This window comes from Dipodomys merriami, unplaced genomic scaffold (assembly GCF_024711535.1).
Source record: "Dipodomys merriami isolate MVZ:Mamm:240054 unplaced genomic scaffold, mDipMer1.0.p SCAF_43, whole genome shotgun sequence".
NCBI classification, from domain to species: Eukaryota; Metazoa; Chordata; class Mammalia; order Rodentia; family Heteromyidae; genus Dipodomys; species Dipodomys merriami.
The window spans coordinates 10,751,691-10,767,931 of NW_027205937.1; the positions used below are offsets into that span (position 1 = coordinate 10,751,691).

Consider the following 16,241-nt stretch of genomic DNA (forward strand, 5'->3'; position numbering starts at 1 on the left):
GAAGACTGGTGGACTGTCAGGAAAGCTATAGGCCAACACGGCAACACAGTCCCTGAGTTAAATCCTGGTCCTGACACCTACCAATGGCAGGAGATCCAAGAGACTCCTGCCTGTGCATAGAAATTCCGATGGAATGGTATCCAACTCATGATTGAATAGTTTGTGCAGCGGTCTAGACTCAAATTAGACGCAATAATCCTAGGATGCTGATTGTACTTAATGAATGGTTAATTAGGCATGAAAAGAATAATATTCCTTCAATGGAGGCATAATAACTACCTAAGACTTGGTAGGAATGTAGCAGATGTCATTGAATACTAGATACACGGCTCTGGAACTCTTTACAAATACATAGTTACTGGTGTACTACCACCTGCCTATCCATGTATGGCTATTTTGGCCACTCCTGGGGCTTGATCTCAGAGCAAGCCAAAAATTTCCTCCTGGAGTAAGAAGCCAAGTGTGACACCTGTTTTCCTTTTCTGTGAGAGTGTGGGGTGTCAGGCATGATGGAGAACAAGTGTACAAATCTAAATGCTATGTGATAGCGTGTAAACAATGTAATACATGGGTAGGTGTCATCACAGTCAATAAAATAAACGGTAAATAAATGAATAAAACAAAAATACAACGAATAACCACACCAAACATGATATAGACTGAACACCTGTCTGGAAGTTCAATCTTATCTTTCTTCCCTTACCCCCTCTCTCCGCACTTGAATTCAGCTTGCTCTTTCTAGGCTTAATTGTTCATAGCTGATTTTCTACCACTTCAGCCATACCTGTAGCCTGGATTTTTCCTTGTTAATTGGAGATGTCGTCAGTCAGGCTTTTCTGCCTGGATTGGCTTTGAAACTTCATCTTCCAGTTTTCACCTCTTGAGTAGCTGGGATTACAGATGTGAGCCACTGGGGTGCCTAGGTATGAATTCAACTTTGGTGGGTGTATTCTTTCTGTTTTTCTAAGCATGGGATCATCTACTATAGAATTTCTGTGAATATCCTGTGTCTGAAGTAAGATATATAATACATATGCTAATCTGTATAGTTCTCATAAGATGTAATCAATTTAATACATGTTATAAGTGTAATAATAGTCAATATAAATAATGAATGAATAGTGCAAAAAATAAATACACAGTAAAATAATATGTGGTAAAAATAAGTATGTGGATATTAATCATTATTTCAAATGTGGATGAATATTAATTTAACAGGGCTGGGGATTGAATTCAGGCCTAGGGAACAGGCCTGAATTGCTTGTCTTCAAAGATGGTGAGTTTCCCCATCCCCCACAGTGCATTAGAGTTACCCAGACTCTGAGTTCAAATCCCAGGCCTGACAGGAAAAAAAATGCACGAATGCCAAGCTGGGGAGCTTCATTAGTATTTTTACAATTTTTTTTTTCATGGGGCTTGAGCTCTGGCCTTGGGCGCTGTCCCTAGTGAGTGCACTACCGCTTGAGCCACAGCACCACTTCTGGTTTTCTAGTGCTTTATTGGAGATAAGAGTCTCATGGGTTTTACAACTTGGGTTGGATTGAACCACAATCCTCAGCCTCTTGAGTAGCTAGGATTACAGGTGTGAGCCACGGGTGCCTGGCTATTTTTAATATTTTAATATTTTATTGATTGATTGATTGATTGATTGCCAATCACGGGACTTGAACTGAGGTTGTGGCAACACTGACTCAGCTTCCATCACCCTAGGCTGGGATGGTGCAGCCTCTGGACCCACAGCCGATCATGGGATGGTAGGCCTCGTGGACTGACAGGAACACAAAATGAAAACAGCACCTAAAAATACCGCGATCTTTGGATGGTTGGCGGTTTCTTGGTTTTCCTTCCTTGCATGGTGACCATCCCGGGTCCAAATGACACAGCTGCAGCCTGTAGGTCACCTGGCACTCCTGAAGGCTGACAAGCTGTCAGTGAAGCCATAGGCCAACCTGGAATCCTTGGTCCTGAGTTTGAATCGCGGTCATGCCACAAAGGGATGGGGAGCCTAAGAAACTATTGCTAGTCCATAGGAGCACCAGAGGAATGTGAACAATGTCATTGTTGGATGAGTAGTTCATCAATTAGTCTAGCAGAATATTACACCCAATAATCACAGGACACGGACTGATTTTAATTCATAGTTTATTATGCACTAAAATAATACTATTGATTAAATGGAGTCCTCACTAAAGACCTGAGAATCTGGAGGAGCAAATTATGTGTCATTGAATACTAAATAGACATTTCTGGCACTATGTAAATATCTAAATTTATATTTATTTGTATACCATCATCTGCATAGAAGATGTTTGCTATTTTGGCCCAACCTGGAACTCGATCCCAAGTCTTGGGATCCACTTGGCACCTGCATGGGCTAGATGCTGCCGTGCTGACACTCATCCCTTCATGAATTGGGCCTCCTAGTCCCTCAGTTAAGGTCCCATCTTTGCCAAAAGTTTCTTCCTGGTGTAACATTCCATGTGTGACACCTGATTTCCTTTTCTGTGCAATGCTCGGTGTCACGTATGATGTATAAAATTAATGCTAAATCAATCAATCAATTAATAATAATAAAATATAATGAATCACTCCAACAAACATGATTTAAAATGAATATAAAGATATAACTTAAATTTTTAAAATGTCTATAAATGTTATGTTTTTCAGTACTGGTGCTTGAATTCAGGCCGAGAGAAGAGTTGAGAAGTTCATGCATGATTTGCATAGGAAATGATAGGCAAGATATTAATTAAGACTGCATGAAGTGTGACAATAATAATTACATTCAGGAAATCGAGTCATTGGGAAAGATCCAAGAATCGGTAGTCACATGGAAGATAGGATTCCAACACAGCTCACCACATCTCCTACTCTATACAAATAGGCCTTTATTAGCATACTAATTTCAGCTTATGAATGGATGAATATGGTGCTCCACCCCCACCCCAGGGCTAGATCTCAGATCCTGGGTATGGTCTAGCTCTTTATTGGCTCACAAGCTGGTGTGCTCATGTGGACATTTGGCAGTTGGTTCTGCTAGGCCCTGAGTTCAACTTCCAGCACTGCCAAAAGGTTCATCCTGATGTGAGATGCCAAACCTTGCAGATGTTTTCCTATCTTAGGCAAGAACTGGGTCACAGCTAGGATCTAGAAAGCATAGGCAACTCTATACCCATGGGAATATGTTGTCATCCATGTGAGCACATTTATATATGTCATCCTATACTCAATAAAATACACAATACATAGATGAATAAGACACAAAATAAAAAGATTAACTATACTGAAAACAAGGTGCATACCACACCTGTATGTAAATAGAGATCCTATGTTTAAAAGGGGTGGGCTTGTCCAGTGCTGGGGCTTCAAATCAGGCCCAGTACCAGGCCTGACATTTTAATTTTCAAGGACTGTGAGCTACACCTTCCCCCACAGTGCAACAGTTACCCAAACTTGAGTTCAAATCCCAGCTCTAGCATTAAAATGGCACAAATTCTGAGCTAGGGTTCTTCATTCACAGTTTTTTCATTTTGTTTTACCAGCCCCGGGGCCTGAACTCAAGTCGTGGCAACTCTGCCTCAGCTCTGATCATCCTAGGCTGCAGCCTCTGGACCCACAGCCCATCCTCAAACCCTCGGACTCTGGGGCTTGCTGGAAAAAAAAACCCTTGAGGGGAAAATAAGCAGCGGTAAATTCCACCTGGCTCTTTTATGTTTATTTTCCTTTGCATGGTGACCATTCTGGAACCGAACATGGCTACCTGCAGAGTGAAGGTGACCTGGCATGGCTGAAGGCCTGCTGGTTTTTGGGGGAGCCACAGGCTAACCAGACAATGAAGGCCCTGAGGACGAATCCCAGTCAGCCCTGTTACGATGAGGGAATGGTGGGAGATATTGGGACACTCGTTTCTGGACCGAGGAAGAGTCGTGGAATGCAATCAATCTTATCCTTGAATGAGTACTTCCTGCTTGATGTGAGTAGGAAATGACAGGCAAGACTCATGGGGTATTGATTATTTTTAATGAAGAGTTGATGAAACATGACCATAATCATCACAGTCATGAAATGGAGGCATTGGGGAAGATCCAAGAATCGTTAGTAACAAGGTAGATTGGATTCCATCATTGGTCGCCATCCTACTCTATACAAATATGTACTTACTTACATACTACCTTCGGATTATGAATAGATGACTATTGTTCTTCCCCTTCTCTCCCTACCCCCCCCCCCGCCCATGGGGCTCAATCTCAGGTCCTGGGAACGGCCAGAGCTCCTTAGTGGCTCACAGGTTGGTTTGCTTACCTGGACTCATTCGCCTATTTGGCCTGCTAGTTCCTGAGGTCAGATCCCAGCACTGCCAAAAGATGAATCCTGATGTGAGAAGCCAATCGTTGCACCTGTATTTCTGTCTTGTGAAAGTCCTGGGTCTCAGCTAGGATGCAGTATGCTATACAGGCAACTCTATATTCATGGGAATCAGTTGCCATCCATGTCAGCACAGTTATAGCTGCCATCATATGCAATAAAATACAAAATGCATCCATGACTAAGACACAATAAAAAGAATAACTACACTGAATGCATGATACCTTCCAAATCTCTATGTAAAGAGAGATCCTATGTGTAAAATAGGTGAGCATATGATTTTTGCCAGTGCTGGGGCTTCAGTTCAGGCCTTGGGACTAGGCCTGACTTTGTAGTCTTCAAGGATGGTGAGCTTCACCTTCCCCCACAGTGCAACAAAGTTACCCAGACCTGAGTTGGAATCTCAGAGGTGGCAGAAAAATGGTGAGAATTCTGAATCAGGGTGTATTATTATTATTATTAGTAGTAGTAGTAGTATTGCCAAGCATGGGACTTGAACTCAGTTCATGACAACTCTACCTCAGCTTTGATCACCTTAGGCTGGCGGGCTCCCATGTCCCATAGGCAATCCTGGGATCCTAGGCTCTGAAGTTTACAGGAACAAATGACAGAAAAATGATGGAAAAAATGTCGCAGGATGGATTTTTTTATATTTTCTTCTTTTGCATGGTGACCATCCTGGGTCTGAATTACACGGCTGCAAATGGTACTTCACCTTGCATTGGAGAAGGCTAACGGACTATCAGGGAAGACATAGGCCCATGCAGCAACATAGGCCCTGAGCTTGAATCCTGGTCCTGACACCTACCAGTGGGTGAGATCCCAAGATACTTGTTCCTATGCATGGGAATAACAATGAAATGTTAGCAAACTCATGATTGAATGAGAAGTTTCTGCGTGCATTCGTCTAGTCCAAAATTAGATGCAATGATCCTAGGACGATGATTCATCTTAACGAATGGTTTATTAAGCATGAAAAGAATACTATTCCTTCAATGGTGGCATAATAAATACCTAAGAGGTAGTAGGAATGTAGTTGATGTCATTGAATCTTAGGTAGATGTCTCTGGCACTCTGTACAAATAAATGTTTATTGGTGTTCTATCACCTGTCTATCCATGTATGGCTATTTTGTCCACCCCTGTAGCTCAACCTCAGGGTCTTGAAAATTCCCTGGCAGTTTCATTGGCTAGAGGTTGCCGTGTTGACACACCCATTCAGGGTCTGATTTGGGTCTGCCAGGCCCTGAGTTCAGATCCCAGCACTGCCAACAATTGTATCATGGAGTACGAAGCTGAGTGTGATACCTGTTTTCCTTTTCTCTGAGAGTCCCGGGTGTCAGACATGATGGAGAACATATCTACAAATCTAGACACTATGTGATGGGTTATCATCAATATCATAAATAGAATGTGTGTCATCATAGTCAATAAAAAATCTCATATGTAAAATCTACTTGGAACCCAACAAATTAAATCCCCCAACAACAAATCCTGAAAGAAACAACTGACCAATAAATAATTGGGCTAAAGACTTAAAGAGAAACTTCTCTGAAGAGGAAAGAAGGATAGCCAATAGACACATGAAGAAATGCTCAACCTCCCTAACCATAAAAGAAATGCAAATCAAAACAACATTGAGATACCACCTCACCCCAGTTAGAATGCCTATAATCAAGAACTCTAATAACAACAGATGCTGGAGGGGATGTAGACAGAAGGGAACCTTACCCAATTGTTGGTGGGAGTGTAAGCTTGTTCAACCACTTTGGAAAGTAGTCTGGAGAATTCTCAAAAGACTCCTCATAGAGCTCCCCTATGACTCAGCAATTGCACTTTTGGGCATTTACCCAAATGTTTACAAACAAGACCACACTAAAGCTACCAGCATGACTATGTTTATTGCAGCACTATTTACTATAGCTAAGATATGGAACCAACCCAGATGTCCCTCAGAAGATGAATGGATCAAGAAAATGTGGTATATATACACAATGGAATTCTATGCCTCCATCAGAAAGAATGACATTGCCCCACTTATTAGGAAATGGAAAGATTTGGAAAAAATTATATTAAGTGAAGTAAACCCGGCCCAAAGAAACATAGGTCCCATGGTTTCCGTTATTTGCAATATCTAGTATATGTCTGAGTCAAGCAGAAAAGGTCAGATAAGGTGATGTTATAGAAATGAACCCTAAGATATGTACTCAAATGTTTTTTTTTTCTTTCTTGCAATTGTTTCTAACACATTTATAAGATTGTTTCTTTGTTTCTTTGTATGTCCATCCCCCTCAGGATAACCCCTGCTTTTACTGTATTTGATGTAGTATAATTTGTGGATAGGAAGGAGAAAAACAAATTGTTTAATAGGGATACATGTGGACTCATTGCAACAATGAGATGTACAAGTCGTTATGTCAAAAACTAACATTACAACTTTGGTGCCGGGGGGGGTGGGGTGGGGGGTGGGTGTCCATGGGGGGGGAGGAGTGGGGAGGATGGGGGGGCTGGGAGGAGATGGGAAGGGGAAACAAAGGAGGAGGCTACAATGCTTGATAAGAAATATACTTATTATCTTGCCCATGTGATTGTAACCCCTCTGTACAGTATTTTCACAATAAAAAATAGAAAATAAATGAAAAAAATAGAAATACAATAAATAACCACAACAAACAGGATATGGACTGATCATCTATACGTAAGTACAAATCCTACCTTTACAATGTATATAAATAGAATGTTTCCAAGGCTGGGACTTGAATTCAGGCCTAGGGACCAGGCCTTACTTTCTTGTCTTCAAGCATAGTGAGCTTCCCCTTCGTCTACAGTGCTTCAGAGTTACCATGGCCTTAAGTTCAAATTCAAAGGTCGGAGAAACGGCGTGAATTGCAAGCCAGGGAGCTATTGTTTTTTCTCCTTTTTGGTTTTTTTTTTTTTTGCCAAGAATGGTCTTGAACTCAGGTCATGGCACCTGTGCCTCAGCTTTCATCACCATAGGCTGGGGTGCAGCTGCTGGAAACACAGCCTATCCTGAGATCCTATGAGCTGTGTTGGGAGAAAGCCAAGTGCATACACTGGCTGTCCCAGGAGAAGATGGAAAGGAGGAGAGTGCTGCAAGAGCTGCTGTTGCTCCTCACAGGGGAAGGCACATACAGAAGTCTTCAGATGCCACCCACCACCAGCACTGCTTCAGACGCCTCATGGCCTGTGGTGGGTAAAATGAGGGAGGAGCAGAAAGGTTTTGACGAATTGCAACTTGAAAAGAGCATGGAAACTGCCAGAGGAGAGGTCAGGGTTCCCATCCCCATAGAGGACTCCCCCAAGGAGCAAGTCCTGCTCCAGATGCCCCACATTCAGATCCGTCCACAGCTCCCAGGCTCAGGGGAGGAGTGCTCGCCCACTTTCTCCTGTAAACTGATGTAGATGATGACTCTCTATGTGACATACTGACTCTCATAAGCCTTGGCAGCCACCAGAAGTAGGTGGCCAGGTGGCTTTCTCTCAGGCCTCCATCTGCTGGGTGATGGGAAAGTTAAACTGAGGGTCAGGGAGGACAAAGGCTTCAGGGAGTTGTCCCAAACTCAAGGGGCATATAATGGCCCATTGGTGGCCAGGAAAGAGGCACATGTTATGCTTATCACAAAGAATAAATTGTTTTCAAAGCAAAAAAAAAGCCTCCAACAAAGATTTTTTCTTCCAGTCTTGGGGGCTTGAAATCAGGGCCTGGCCACTGTCCCTGAGCTCTTTTTGATCAAGACTGGCACTCTACCAGTTGAGCCCCACCTCCTTTCCAGCTTTTTCTGTGTGCAATAGAACCAAGGGCTTCAGGCATTCTAGGTGACCACTCTATCACTGAGCCACATTCTCAGCTAGGATGATTGTCCCCCCTCCCAAACCCATATGACCATTCCTCAGATAAATAGGAAGTAGGGGCTAGTATGAATATGAAACACAAGTCTGGTTCACACCAAAATAATCCCCCGCCCCTTCTTCCCATACCCTTAGTTGAAGTTTCTATTCTACCATTGAGGGATGAGAGGGAGAGGGGAGTCCCAAGAGAGTACCAACAACAGTGGCCCCCTGAGTCCCACATCCTCCCACACACAAGTTTTCCTCCAGATTCTGATCTTACCTGACTCAATGTGAAGACTAACTTTCTCCCCACCACTGCAAGGCTCAGGATGAAATAAAGGTCAACTCTGTCCTCAGCCCACACCCAAGGTGGAGGCTCCTAGTCCCAGACCTACTTCCACCTCTGACTGCCCCTAGTTAGGCCAGACCCACCACTCACCACTATGTTGGTGGTGATGACCTCATGGATGGATTCCAGGAAGAAGGTCTATGGCAAAGAGCAGAAGCAGCAGAGCAGAAGGAGTTGGGGTGATTGCTCTGGGATCTTCCTTGGAGCCCTCCTATCCAGCCAGACACATGCTGACCCAAAGCACGGACAAGGCCAGGGGGTGAGAAGAGATGGAGGAGCTCGGGACTAAAGGAGGTACTGCTTTGTCTTGGTGCACTTGATCAATTCCAATTACAATTAATTCCAATTATATTTGGCCCATGCCAATCCCAAAGACAACATGCAATGCCTCCCCTTGTTGTTGTTGGCCATGAGCTCTGTCCCTGAGCTCTTTTTCTCAAGGCTGGCACTCTACCACTTGAGCCACAATGGCACTTTTTTTTCGGATGTTTCATGGAGGCTCAGAGTCTCACTGTCCTGTCCAGACTGGCTTGGCACCATGATCCTCCAGATCTCAGCTTCCTGAGTAGCTAGGATGACAGGCATGTGCCACCAGTGCAAAGTATGTGATGCCTTTTGAACGCATCTTGGCAAGTCTGTAAGGAGCCCAAAGGGCCTGGATAGACCATGACCCAATCAAGGAGCCGGGATGGGGGAAGGCTGACCTTCTAGCCATTCTGTTCCCCCAAAATCAAAGATGCCATGTGATGTTGTATGCATCAAAAACCTAGGCCAGCAGCCACCAGGCTTAGTGGGGGGAAAGTAGAGAATACCCAAAGATTGCAGTGTAGAAATCTTTGATTTTGCATGCATGTGGTGTATGTGTGTGTGTGTGTGTGTGTGTGTGTGTGTGTGTGTGTGTGTGTGTGTGTGTGTGTGTGTGTGTGTGTGAACTCAGGGCCTAGGCTCTTTCCCTGAGTTTTCTTGCTCAAGGCTAGTGCTGTGCCACTTGAGCCACAGCCCCACTTGCTTTTCGATTGTTAGTTGTAGGTAAGAGTCTCAAGGACTTTCCTCTCCAGTGTGGCTTTGAAGCATGATGGGGGCCCTAGGGAAGCAAGAGTAAACACAACTCTCAGGTACAATCCCTATGGTGGGCCACTCCTGCCCCCTGGTGGCCACACGCGGGACATGTGGCCCGGTGCCATCATCCTCTAGAGTTCAATTTGGGGAAGTGACCAGAGCCAAAATGACTTTTGCTCACTCTGATTGCTGATGCCAGAGCAGGTCTGTTCCACCCTAGGCCAAGAGAGCTCCAGGGGATACCCAACTTTCCAGAGACACAAGGAAGAGAGTGGTCAGCTCCAGGCTGAGCTAAGAGCCTTTGCCCACAGATACCCCAACTTGTCCTTACTTATCACCATAAGACCTGTGAAAGAACAACCCCAAAAAAACAAAATTGGAACTGTGCCTCCAAGTGTTAGAGCTCTAGCATTGAACCAAATAGCTCAGGGACAGGGCCCCCAAGCTTTGAGTTCAAGACCCCCAGTCACCTTCCCCCATAAAACACAGGTTTTCTAAATGTGAAGTAGTAGGGTTTGTGAAGTGTTTCTGAAGAATGGTGATACTGAAGAAAGCACCTTAATTTTAATGACAGGTGAACTTGTGACATACAGCTATGTGCTGAGTCCTTCACAGGGAGCTATTTGCTGGGTCCTTCCTATATGGGGGTTTTGTGCTAAGTCCTCAAAAAGGTGTTGTTTGCTGAGTCATCACAAAGGATGCTATGTGCTGAGTCCCTGAGAAAAGTAGACCGTCCTGGGTTTTTCAAAGGGTGCTGTGTGCTGAGTCCATTACACAACGTACTGTATTCTGAGTCCTTCAAAAGGTGTGGTGATCTAATGCATCCCAATGGGTCCTGCTATGTGCTGAGCTCTTGCGAAGAGAGGTATGAGGTGAGTTTTTTGAGTGCTGTGTGCTGAGTCCTTTACACAGGGTGCTCTGTACTGTCCTTCAAATGGTGCTGTGTGCTGAGTGCTTCCACAGTGTGGTATGTGCTGAGTCCTTCAAAATTGTTCTATGTGCTGAGTTTTTCAAAAGGTGTTGTGCACTGGGTGTTTTTTACAGGGTGCTTCATACTCAGCCCTTCAAAGGTGCTGTCTGGAGTCTTATAGGGTGCTATGTAATGAGTCCCTAGGAAAAATTGCTATCTGCTGAGTTTTTCAAAGCATGCCATGCACTGAGTCCTTTATACTGCAGGCTATGGACTCCCTCCTTCAAAGGGTGCTGTGTGCGGAGTATTCTACCCAGTATACTACATGCTGAGTCCTTCAAAGGGAGCTGTGTGCTGAGTCCTTTACACAGAGTGCTTTGTGCTGTTTTTGGAAGTGCACTGTGTGCTGAGTCATCCCAAAGGGTGCTATATTCTGAGTCCTTTAGAGGTAGTTATCCCCAACAATCACACAGACACAAACACAAACACAGATACACACATGTCACCATGCACCTGCTTGGTGTGTGGAGTGAAGGGGAATGGAGGAGAGTCTCTTCCAGTGGTGGGGCTGAGGGGAGATTCAATCCCCTGGGCAGGTACTGGGGGGGGGTGGAGAATGCTGAGCTGAGGTAAGGCTGCAATTGCCATGGTCTGGAGGCCTTAGGATCTAGTCAGGGCTGCAATTGTGGCCAGCGGTGGGGAGCGGGGCCCAGGGGAGGAGGGGGCAGGGCTCAGGGGCACACTTTGGTGGCAGCAATGACTAGGGGCCCAAGGAAGCAGGGGCTTGTGCATCAGGGTGGCAAGGCCCAGGAGAGGGGCTGAGAGAGAGCAGAGAGAAGAGCGAGCAGGAGCACAAGTGAAGTAGGCCCTGAGAGGAGACTCGAGCTGGGACAGCTTCTTTACAGGTTTTGTTTTTGTTTTAGGGATTTTAGAAAAAAAAAAAAAAAAAAACCTTGGCTCCAACCAGCCCAGTTCTTGGAATGAAAATGCCTCTAGGTCCCCCTCCCCATAACAACTTAACCCACCTCCATTGTTCTGTTAAAGACTCAGGGACTAAACAGGTAGCCAGAAATCAGGCTCATGCTGGCATGCTGGGGACATCCCAAGTTTACTATAAACTCCACCTTTTTCACATGTTTATGTTAAACTCCACTAAACTCCTTTGTGTATGTTTACCTTAAGCTCTGCTTTACCTTGAATTCATGAGTCATTTAAACCAAAAGTGACAGGCTGGTTTAAACAGCCATTATGTGACAAAGTGTAACCTCACTGGCCACCTGCATGTGGTCTGGTATGACTGTGCAATCTTTTGGGTGTGTGAAAATCTCATTGGTTGCCTACTTGACCAGGCTTCACCTTGTGATTTTTGCGTTTAAAAACCTAAGCAAGTGGGCTGCTCGGGGTTGCAGTATCATCTCCAAGCCTGTGCTGCGGCCCTGGCCTGTCAGTGTAGGAACCTTCTCAATAAAGTTGCTTCTTTAATAATAACTTTGTTGCAGTGGGCTCTGTCACTCCGGACGGCTAGTTGGGCTTGCCTGCCTGAGTAGGGGGTCTTCTTACTACACAAGCACCAGTGTGTAAGGTCCATTCCTGGACTGTGAACAGACCTCACACAGTACCTGCGTTATCTAGGCAACTGGGACACCTGGAAGAGGTCACATCCACATCTGCTGAGGTCACATCTTAACCTGATGTGGCCACACCTTTCTCCCACCTGATCCCACTTCCCTTTACCTGGACACACCCTTCCCCGTATCCCTACCCTATATAAGGCCTAATCTGGGGCCAAACATCCCTCTTTTTCTTTTGCCAGCTGCGTGGAGTGCCAACCTTGCCTGGTCCCAGCAGGTCTACTGAATAAACCTACCCCTATCCTGAATACCACATGCGTGGTGCAGTTCTTACTCGGCTACCTCTTTTTAAAAAACCTAACACAGTGGAAACGGCTTCAGTGGCTGTCGGCTGCTCTGTCCATAGTGTGAGTCCTGGCCAGAAGTGCAGAGCATGTGGCGATGAGGCAGCTATTGCTACTGAGGTGGAGGCAGCAGCAGCTGCCTACACAGGGGAGGAGGAGCTGAGAAGGAGCAGAGGCTGCGCACAGCCCCGAAATGCACCCGCAGACGCCCCTGCCCCCTCTCAGCAGCACTGCTTTTCAAATATGGTGCTGCCGTCTCTGAACCACAGAGCCTCTTGCAGTCACCTGGCGGAGATGGCGCGCCCCTGGCATGCTTGTGGCCTTGACTTGGTCCCAGCCCCGGGTCCTCAGATGCCGGTTGCGCAACTGATCGCAGCCTACAGCTTCTTCCAGCAGCACACGTGAGTGGCTGCCCTGCGGGCTAGCAGCCCATGACCCCACCCCCTACCAACTCCCCACTCTACCCTCCCCCCATCCCAGCCGAACCAGAACACCACCTCTTGCTTCCCCTTACCCATCATGCATACACCTCCCCCATGCGCCACAGTCTGCCCTGGCTCTGCCACAAATGCACCCCAGGGGTGGGAGGTGGAGGTGGGTGTCCACCCGGGGATCCCATCCTCATCGCTAGTGGCCAGTGTTCCAGGAAAAGGGAGCTTCAGAGTTAGGTGAGGAGGGGGCACCACATAGCCCCTAGCCTGGAGCAGTGGGAGCCATACAGCCTTGCATCTGCATCCTTTCTCTCCCTGGTGGGAACCTGGTGGCTTTAGTCAGAGGTGGCAAGCAGCACCCACCACCTGCCTTCTTAGGTCTTTTCCTTTTTGCTGGGGAGGGAGGTGTTGGATAAAGAAGATAGCCCCCCCCCCTTGCTGTGTGAGCTCTTTTCTTCTGTGCTCAGTCACCCTTTCACCTGAGGACATTCCCAGAAGAGCCCACTAGAGAGGTGAGGGAATTGGGGTCAGATAGAAGGTGGGTATTTGGAAGAAAAATACACCCCCTCTGACACATATACAACCAGCCTGTACCCCCAACTCCAGCTGTCAACAGTTCTGACTGGGTGATCACATTTCCTAGTTCTGCCAGCTTCTACTAGTGCTCCCAGTCCATCTGGTCTCCTTGTCCTCCCCAAGAATCTGCCAAGTCGCCCAGAAGTACGTAGGCTGGAAGTAGGGAGTCCATCCATGTATATAGCCTTTAGGACCTCATCAAAGTCCCCAACAACGCCCCCACCCCAGGTCAGACACCTCTCTGGAGGCATCATGACCCCGTGCTTTGTTTTCTGTCCAGGCTCTGAGGAGCCACATGTCTTGGGACTCGTTCACCCAGAGTCCTAGGCTAGGTTTTGGTGAATGGGGAGTCAAGGCTGGTTGTTCCCAAGGGTCTGGCCCTGGAGAAAGGGGGAGGCAGGGTAGTTCTACATTATTAGAGCATTGTTCCCCTTGGGTGGTTGCCCCTGGTTCTGACAAGGGAACCCCCGTGCTTGAGCTGGTACATTGCCTAGATGAGAAACCAACAAATTCAGGAGAGGCACTGCACTGAGTCTGTGTGTTTAGGTGTGTATGAGAGTGAGAGAGAGAGAGAGAGAGAGAGAGAGAGAGAGAGAGAGAGAGAGAGAGAGAGAGAGAGAGAGAGAGAGAGAGAGAGAGAGACCATCTTTCTCATTGTACAGTCAGCATTTCTAAAAAGAGCACAAGCATTTTTTTTGGGGGGGTCCAGTTGTGGGGTTTGAACTCTGGGCCTGTGTGCTGTCCCTCAGCTCTTCAGCTTAAGGCTAGCACTCTACCACTTGAGCCACAGCACCACTTCCGGCTTTTATCTTTTATCTTATGTGGTGCTGAGGAATGGAACCCAGGGCCTTGTGCATGAAAGGAATGCGCTCTAACACTGAGCCACCTTCCTAGCCTGAGCAAAAGCATTTTATTTTTGTGCATGTGTGTATTTGTTGTTCTTTTTTCATTAATGCCCAGTATGAGCACAGCCACAATTTTTGTTTTCTCTTTCACCATTTCATGTCTTCTTTAGAGAAGGTTTCATTAGATGTTCCTTCCCACCACATTCGTCCCCTTTCCTGCAGCCCACAGTAACTGCTGGGCCTGCGTGGGTCTATCCTAGGAGGCCTGTGTGAAACACAGACCAGAGTGGACACCTGCCCTTCTGTCTTTAGCCAGAAGGCTCATGAGGCTACTGTGACCACAGCTGCATTCTTCCAGCCAGACAGTCTGCTCTCACGTGTATAGTTGGAGCTAATTCAAAGTTGGGAATATGTCTGCTAAACATAATTAGGGAACGAGATAGGGGGTGTAGGGCAGGGGCTGTGAATCTAGGAGGGTCTGGGAAGTGATGAATGGTGTGAAATGGCAGATGGTTCACCACGACAGAGGATGAGAGGGGAATCTTACCCAGGGCATTGATGGTGTCCAAGGGCATCTTAGCAGAGGGCTCCAGGTCCCCAATGTTGCCATGGATTTCCTCCCAGGGCAGTGCACTGGTGGGCAGTCCTCCCTGGAGTCCTGCAGACTCCAATCTGTGTCCCTCCTGGGCTGTTTCCAGCTAGGCAATGGTAGGCAAGTGTGTTCCCCCTGCTGGAGCCTGCTTGGGATCAGGACATGGCAGTTAGCTAAGGCTCTCTGAATGCCATTTCTGTAACCTGCTGAAGGCTGTCTGGAAGGAAAAGGGGACTACTGATTTTGGAACCCATTAAGTTTAATAGGGAAAAGTGAAATGCCAGCTTTTCCAGGGTTATTTTTTTGAAGGTGGCATTTCTACTAACGCCTGGGATTCTGGGTCAAATTAGTGGACCATTTCAGCCACCAAAAGATGAGTTTTTTTTTTTTTTTTGTCGGTCATGGGGCTTGAACTCTGGGCCTGGACGCTGTCCCTTAGCTCTTCAGCTCAAGGCGAGCTCTCTACCACTTGAGCTACAGCGCCACTTCTGCTTTTCTGGTGGTTTATTGGAGATAGGAGTCTCACAGTCTCTCCTGCCCGGGCTGGCTTTGAACCGCGATCCTCAGATCTCAGCCTTCTGAGTAGCTAGGATTACAGGCGTGAGCCACCATTGCCTGGCGAAAATAATGACTTTCAAACCGGCACAGGCAGAGTTCCCAAACCAGAAGGTTTCCTGCTACGAATGTCGTGCCTTGACTGCCTTTCTCCAGCAGCTGCTGATTCTCCACCGGCTCTCTCTAGGCTGACCACCACAGTTGAGGAGGTCTTGGGGAGCAGAGATTGTGACCTCGCCATCTGCAACCTGTCAGCTGTGAGCAGAGACAATTCCCAGCACTTGCACTGGAATCTGGGAGATTCAGAGACCTGGGATGCCTCAAGGATCCTGTCTCTGCAACATGAAACTTGGGGGCCAGATATAGTGGACCATCCTGTCTGCCCCAGGGAGTGGAGAGGAGGCCCCTTGAGCCTGGCATTCACCTCACAGCAACTATGTTCACACCTGAGTGGGGAATGGAGTGCCACAGAACTGGTAAGTGGCTGGACAGAGATCTTTGAGAAGATAGACATCCCAGAGGCCCTGGAGTCCAGTGAAGACCTCATGGCTCTCGTCCTTGAAACCAAAACAGTTAAGTCCAGTGGCACCAGGAGGGTGGGAAGAGGAGGAGGGAGAACTGTTGGAGAGGTACATCAGGCTTTGCCCCCACCCAGGATGCTTACCTGAATTAGATGGGACTTTTCTGTAGTATTGTCATAGACAGATGCTCATTTATTTATCCAACAAACCATTACAGTGTGTGTCAAGCCCAGGGGGACGGGGGCGGGTCATACACGATGAAAGGTTCCAGT

General features: G+C 46.8%; 1 pseudogene; it reads left to right on the forward strand.

The window, feature by feature from the left end:
- The window catches only part of LOC138807728 (MTRF1L release factor glutamine methyltransferase-like), a 60,443-nt pseudogene that overhangs the window by 29,319 nt on the left and 14,883 nt on the right, over positions 1-16,241 (forward strand).